The following is a 7,922-nucleotide window of genomic DNA, read 5'->3' as shown; positions in this document are numbered from 1 at the left end:
GGGCAGTGAGACAGGCAGAATTACTGTCTTTTTTCCCAAAGGAAAATTCCACGTGTACGCATGCGTGCACACACATCAGATACATTCTGGCAGAAAAGACTCCTATCTGGAAAGACATTTCTTCTATCACATTTATGGGGAAAGAAAAAAGAAAAGGAAGCACATTCTTTTTCCCTTTGACTAAAGAAAAATATCTCAGCAGGACAAGGGCTTATTGTAAATGTTCATTTTAAAATATTGCCCGATTGTTTGAGTACATTTATTTCTTTGGTGATTCAGCTGTGAGTGGGAAAGGTGTTGTGACCCATTGAATGGCCTATCCATCACACCTACTGACCTCTCTGTCCAGGGACCACCAAATCCTGTCTGCTGGCTCCAATTGTGTGTCCACTGCTTGGCCCCTCAGCTTCCCAGGTATAACCTTGTACTATGGCATGGCCTGAAGGAGAGGCATGAGACCACAATGTCAGCCTGCCCTTGATGTGGGCATGCATGCACTTGCTAGGACTGTTCCCAGGACAAACTGTTTCCTGCATTAGAAGCAGGCTGGCCACTGCAGTGGAGCTGAGGACAGAGCACACCAAGCTGAAAGAGCTGGTGGGGACCAGCTGAAGCCTTTGGCAAAAGACCACATCTCTGTGAGAAGGATGATTCATCCCCTGCCTCCTTGAACAGCAAAATCCCCTTTTCCTCCTGACTTCATTTTCTCCCCTCTTCTTCCAGATCATGCTGTCACTCCTGGATGAAACCAAGCAATCATACATCCCTAGAAGGTGAATTTTGGCTGAGTTGTGAGTCTGTAGCACCAATGAGTAACAAATGCCATGCCTTAGCTACACTGGGGAAAAGCCGGCAGAGGTTTTCCAAATACTCTCGCTGCTTATGTTTCAGCATAAAATCCAGTAATTTTTCTCTGCTGGGGATTTGGAAAGCAGTGCACCTCACCAAAGTTAGCTCTTGCCCTGCAGGATCAGACCCTAGACTGAGTATAAATCAGTCACAGGTGCTTGAACTAAGAGAATTAATTAATAAGACATTCCCATCCCCTGGAGGTTCAGGGGACAATGAGGAAGGCATGGCACAGGCCAACACAAACCACAATATTAATCCTGCATTTGTCCCAAGTGTGACAGACTGCTGGGAGCTATTCTTTGTGCTCATACCAGGGGGAATTGATGGGACCTTATTCTCTGTTTGCAGGGAACGGTTCATGCAAGAAATTAAATTTCCCAATGTCATTGCTAAATCCCAGGATCCTCTTCATGACTTATTCAGCACCAGTTGCTCCAGTCTTGCACACCAGTTTTATCATCCTCACATCCACCTCTGTCTTTCAGAGATGAATATTAATTATCTTCATTCCAGTGGTAGAATCCAATCTTACCTTACTAATGCAGGTCCTTTCTTGAAGATAAGCACACCTATCTCCCAAAAAGAGATAGTATATGCTGGAAAAAGACACAGAGCATTACCAAACAACCCTGGGAGACAGGGATGGCTGCTCACAGGAGTCTGTGGTAGGCTTCAGAAGCTGGAAAACTATAAAGGGGGCCAATGGAAATGGGCTTTCACTAGCATGTTCAAGATGCTGCAAAATGAATTTTTAATGCACTAATCTGTCAGCAAGATAATTATAAATCCATTAATAAATGGGAGCATCTAAAAGTTCTCCTCTTACCATACCATAATATTTTTCTTTTTCAATACATAGCATAAAATTGTGCTCCTACAGCATTTTGGGTTCCCTGATTTGCTGCTAGTGAGACAAGGTGCTGTTAGTAGCACTAAGGTACTAATTGCCATCAGGAACTTGGCCAACCAAGCAATTCCAGACACGCCTACCTTCTCTTCACAGTGTGGAAAGTGCAGCTTCAGCCCCATACAGCAGTGGTGGGGTGCAAAGGAGCCACCTTTAACTCCTGCACCTGGCATGGGGTGTGAAGAGCTCACACACCATAGGGATGCTGGCAACCTCAGGAACTGCTTGCTCCCCCAGGATGACTTTCCTAGAGAGCTGCCCCACTCAGCAGCACCACTGGGGAGCCATCAAGTGCCTGGAGATGGCTCCCAAAAGGCAAAGCCACTTTTCTCAGCCCTCAAGGAGGAATTTGCATGCTGGGCAGAGGGTGCAAAGCCACGGAGACTGCCTCCTCTGGAGCACCCTTCCAGCAAGGCATCATGCCGAAGTACCTGCCAGTGCCTCTGACTGGGGGGATCAGTTTTGAAAGGCCCTGCAGAGGTGCTGGAGCAGCACCTTGCTCAGTCTCTGCAAAACTCAGCATCGAGGGTCTATCAAGACTCATCAAACCGTGAGAAGAAGGCAGTGCTCCTGCTACACCTCCTGCCTGCTTGTCAGGCTTGCCTGTCATTGTGTAAACCTCTGGGAAGCTACACAGTGGGAAGTGCCCAAAAACTGCAGGTGACAATTCCCTGCTGCCAAGGGCTCATCTCGCAGTTCAGGCTATTGATGCCCATCCTGGGGTAGACAGGACTGCCTGCAGGGAACCTGTGCCCAGGTCCAGGCTGACCACAGTGCTGCTGCTGGCTGTGCTTAATTTCTTTGCTCTGCATGAACAAATTGATTAAATCCACAACACTTTCTTTTTTATTTTTTTCCTTCCAGACAAGGTGATTTGAAGGAACATGTGCTAGTCACTTGACTAATTAGCTTAATTCAAGAATATGTCTTCAAAAGCCCATTGCTGAGTAGCCTCCTCAATTCTGGAAATTTAAAAGTGACTTGGGTTTGATTAAAATCAAACCAAACCAATGAAGGCAATTGTTACTTGGTTTCCTTTTTTTTTTCCCTCAGCCAAAGACAGCTTTGATTCATGGCTGCAGCTAGTCCTGTGTATGCCACAATAGTCAGGGGCTTGGACTGCTGTTTTCATATTAGAAATGTATTTAGGTGAAAATACTGCCATTCATTGCGTATGAATTGATGGAGCTGTTCTGTGTCCCTTTCTCCCATGAATCATTTACAAGGCCAGGTGGGACGGTTTTCCTCAGGCCATGCAGGTTTGGTGATGGAGGTTCTGGAGCTGCACCAAGGCCAGAATTTCTGATCAAAGGAGGGTATCAAGATTGCTGCAGTTTGACTTGGGGAAAAAACCCAACTTCTGATAAAAAGTGAAAAAATAAAAATTAACATTTTGTTTCGATTCCAACTTTTTACGGCACTTTAAATCTTAGAAATAAAAAAGGGCTCTGAAACACCACTTATTTTCAGAAGAACCATGACCCAGTTGGGACACTCCAAAAGTAGCTGAGCAGGAAATTTCAGTCACTTGAACTTCTCAGTTTTTCTTACTTTTCTTACAAACAACCGAAGAGCTGAATCAGTGATTCAGCTAAATTCACACAGTTTTTGTTTGTGTTAAATATTCCTTCAGTGACATTTTCCAACAGACCCACTGCCACTTTCCTGGCCAGCTCAGCATTACCCCAGTGCTCTCCTTGCCCTTCTGCTGGGTGGAGCACCCACACTGGCACTGTGCTGCTTCTTCCAGTGGACTCTAGGTGATGAAAACACAGTGCCGCAGTTCACCCATCTAAATAGGGCACTTCCCCAAGGCATAATAGCCATGGTTCAACATAACAATAACATTCAAAACCTAAAATAAGGTTGCTATGTTCCCATCATCTTTTGGCTGAGCATAGGTGCAGGTATACAATATTTTTGGTGGGAAGCTGGCTGGTTATTTATGTTGCTCCAACCTCCCCTGCTCCCATCCTGTCCCATCCAGCCCCACACACCTGCCAGCTGCCATCAGCTCCGATATTCTCCATCCCCTCTCACTTGGATGCTGCCTCCTGGAACATCCAACACTGCCACGCTGTAAATGAGCTTATTTCAGGCTTGTTTCCTGGAGAAAGGGAACCGAGGCATTTTCCTCCTTTGTGTGCCTGTGCACATGTTTGTGTGCGTGCATCCACCTGCGAGCTGCCAGATTTGATGAGAAGCTGGAGGCTCAGCAGTGGTTTTATGAAGAGTTCTGTTGAGGTCTCCGTAAATGTCCTCACTGAAGGAAAAACTTGGGCTGAAAACAACCTTATGAGAAGCTGAAGAAGCCACCCGCACACCAGCCCATTTTAACACCTCAGGTTTTAATGGACCTCAGACTGTGCTGGAATGAAGAGAACCAAGAGTGTGAGATGAAGTTTTATGTGAAAACCAGCTTGGCTGGATTGTACTTTGACTATTTGGGATAAACAAAAGGGTAAGGCATACCTTGTGTAAGGTATCACTGCATGCCCCCTGGACTGGCGACAGAAGGGGGAACCCAGGGCTTTGAGGAATGTCAGAGACTGACAGAGGGTATCATGAGTGAAGGAATATGTGCAGGTGAAAAACACCCAAAATAATTCTACTTGTGCTCTTTAAATGTCATACTCCTGGCAAAGAAACCTTTCACATGTTTCTCTGCTCCCATCTCCAAGCCTTTTCAAATGCACCAGGGTTCTGCTGCTTGATGGGGGGGGAAGAGGGAAGCTATGCCCTGGGAAAACCCTGTGGATGAGCCATTTTCCTCTGGGAAAGATGCAAGCAGGCAGCAGCTTTGCACAATGTACTGTGCCCGCATCCCCACTGTCCTCATTTGAAGATGATATATAGAAAACTGGCTTTGAAGCCTGAATTCCTACATGGCTGCTCCTGACTTCTTCCAAAACTACCCTGACAATACAAACTCCCTTGTTAATTGGCAGGGAATGAAGTCCCACAGGCTCAGCCTCCCACATGTGCACGGCCTGCTGGTGGGACAGCAAAGATCTCCAGGGTGCATTTGTCCCTCAGGGAAGGTGGGTGGGAAGGGGATATGAAACCTGAGGCATTTCAAGAGAAACCAAGAAGATACAGACATACCTCATAAAAAAATGCTGCCTCTTATTAAACAAAAGACAGCCAGCCTCCCTCTCCCTCATGATAACCAAGAGGTATCCCAAAACATAATCAGTTTAAGCTGAACACCATGTTGCTGACAAGATTAAAATTAGACTCATGAGGTTTCATCAAGGGAAAATTTAACTGTGGCACTCAATCAGGCTGCAGAATCCTCTAATGACAACTGAAATAAAGTCATTCAAGACAGATTCTTAAATGTCACAGAAAAGAAAGCCTGCCCTTGGCTTTATCCCTTGGCAAAATTTTATTAAGCATCTCTTTTCCCTCCCCTCCTCTACATGCAGTGCTGTCTTGTGGCCATACCCTCCCTGGGCTGAAACTACAGGCCAGCATCCTGCTTGGAGCACACAGCACTGGGTTCCCAGCTTTGTGGCTGTCCCACAGGTAACATCTTATAGGAAACATCTATGAACAAGAGGTAAATAGAATGAGAGAGGGTTTGCAAGAGCCTTCCAACTTGAAGAGGCTTGTTTGTCTCTTCTAAGAGACAATAAAACCACAACAGCTGCTGCTCTCCACACAGCACCTCCACTGAGGAGCCTACAGTGAAACTGAGAAACTCTCTTGTGCAAAAACACATCAGTTCAGAAAACTCTTCTACTTCCAACACCAGCCTCTCTGCTTGTAGAGGGATGGTTTTGAGATGTTTCCTTTGCCCTGTGTGTGTCCCTGCAAGCTAAGCATCACCAGCTCTGCTCTTCAGTGATGTTCAAGGTCTCCCTTGAAGCTTCACAAGCAAGAAGTGAAAATAAAGAGTAAATATATGCCATTAAATGAGTTTGAAATGGTCTCCTGTACTTTTTAACCTTGTCCTCAGGAGGCTGCTGCAGGACAGCACTCCCTGACTCGGCACTCTGAAGTCACCTTACTATCAAAATTCACAGCTCTCCCAATATCCATTTTATGCCTAGTCTGGCCCAAAAAAAACCCTTGTGCTTTTAATTCCACTATCCTCTCAAGTTTCAGCCTGATTTCATCCACAAAGAGTTCCTGTTTCAATTCTTTAACTGCTGTTTTAAGTCCCAAAGATGCATGAAGCAGCTGGAGTGATGTGGAATAATCAGACAGCATCCTGTTCAGTCTCTTGCAGTGACCAGAGGTACACAATCCAATTACACAGCAGACAGAAAAGTCATTATTTGCATAGCCTCTGAGCATATAGCAAAATCTCCGTAATAGGTAAAATGCCTTCCTGCTTACACAGGCCCTGATCTAGCTTGGTCTATGAGCACTCACCTAAAGTTAGGTGCCTGTTTATCAAACTGAAATCAAGCACCTTTTGCTGCATAGGTAAGTGCTTTGTTAATCAGGGAATTTGCTTAAGCCATGTGGCTGTTTAATATTCAAATATAATTATCATCTAGAGAGGGAGGGAGCACTGAGCAAGTCTCATCCTGATTTATCCAGCTGCAGGGAAAGCAATGGCAGCTCAGCCAGCAGTGTGACAAAAACTCTGTCCTATGAATGTCTTCCAGAGTTTGCAGGGATTTTACCCTTACTTCCCCGAGGATGCTCTAAGGGGAAGGGCTCATACACTTAGTATTCCAGACAGCTAAGATATCCCCAGGTCAATAAGGGCCGGATTTATAATCTTTTCTTAACTCTGAAGAAGAATGGAGCAAGAAGGGAGTAAAATCTCACACTAATCTTATTGTACTCCTCAGATAAATGCCTTTCACATGACAGTGAAGCTAATTCCATTTACTTGTCAGTGAAGCAGTGACAAAACAGAGAGCAGAGGGGTTACGGCAGTATAAGAGTGTCCTCCTGCTCCCAGCATCTTCCTTGCTGGTTATTGCTCAGGATTAGCAGCCTGAATCACTACAGAGCTGGATGCATCAGAGGCACCTCTGAGTCCAATGTAACAACAAACAACCAAAGAGCAGATGCAATCAGGGGCATTTCATGCCCATGCTCCTGTCTCCCTCTTCTCCTGACAGGAGTGTGTTTCTTTTCTTCTTTCATCCCTCCCTCTTTTGAGAGCTGGCCAGAGGCTGTGGGATTGCAGCTGGTGGCCTACAGGGTTGCTGAGGGAATGCAGGGCTCCCTTGCATTTCAGCTGTCTGCCAGAGAAGACAGAAATTCTGGGCAGTGGATCCCACCAGGTTTCCATGCAAGCCTTCACATTCTCATTGATGTGACGTTGATGACAAACACCCAAGGCAAGAAAAATGCAATTCTGGGTAGGGTGTGAAGACACAAGAGGATTTCACAAATGAAGTAATCAAGATCTTGCACTGTCATTTTGCAACCCAAGAGAGAGTCAGCACGTACCTGCCTCTTGGCGTGAAGATGTTATTTCTTCATGAAAGGTTTAATGAAATAGTTCTCCATACTGAAAAAAGAAAGGCTTCTGAAAAATGGTAATAAAAGCCCTGTTTCTCTGACACATAGCTTGCTTTGTACAGGATTACTTAGAATTGCTGCTCTTCTCCTTGTCCTTACAAGTAGAGCAAGCAGTTGACTTAAGAAGATATATATTTTTCTTGATTCAAGTTTTCTGGTAAAAGAATATATTAACTTTCAAAAGCAAAGTCATTTCCAAAACAGGAGCTAAAATTAGACTGATTTTTTTTTTTGTTCTCCCTCCCCTTTATGGCTTTTACAAGCAATTACCCACTTAATGTTTTGAAATTATACAAGAAACTTCAATAGCAGTTTTTTTTCCTGCTGCATCTCCTTGAATGTGAAGATTTAAAAGCTTTTCCGGAACACAACAGCATGAGCAAATGAATTTGCCATTTTCATCCTCGACTTCTTTTTTTTTAAAGAATGGGAAGCAGCGGGATATTTCTTCATCATTTAACTTTTTTTTTTGTTTTGTTTTAAATTTCATAATGACAAAGTGAGTCTGTATGACAGCTCCAAAAACTGAAGGCAGGATTCTTCTTTTGCACCACAGCCTTTCAGGTTGCTGTGGGAGTGCTGCTAAAATAGCTGGAAGGGCTATTACGCCAACGCATCTCTTGAGCCTCTTCTTTCTTATGGCAGGGTGGTGGATACAAATTTAGCATTCCTG

Source organism: Geospiza fortis, unplaced genomic scaffold (assembly GCF_000277835.1).
Source record: "Geospiza fortis unplaced genomic scaffold, GeoFor_1.0 scaffold255, whole genome shotgun sequence".
Lineage (NCBI taxonomy): Eukaryota > Metazoa > Chordata > Aves > Passeriformes > Thraupidae > Geospiza > Geospiza fortis.
The sequence above is the reverse complement of the archived record's forward strand: the minus strand, read 5'-3'. Positions refer to the sequence as shown.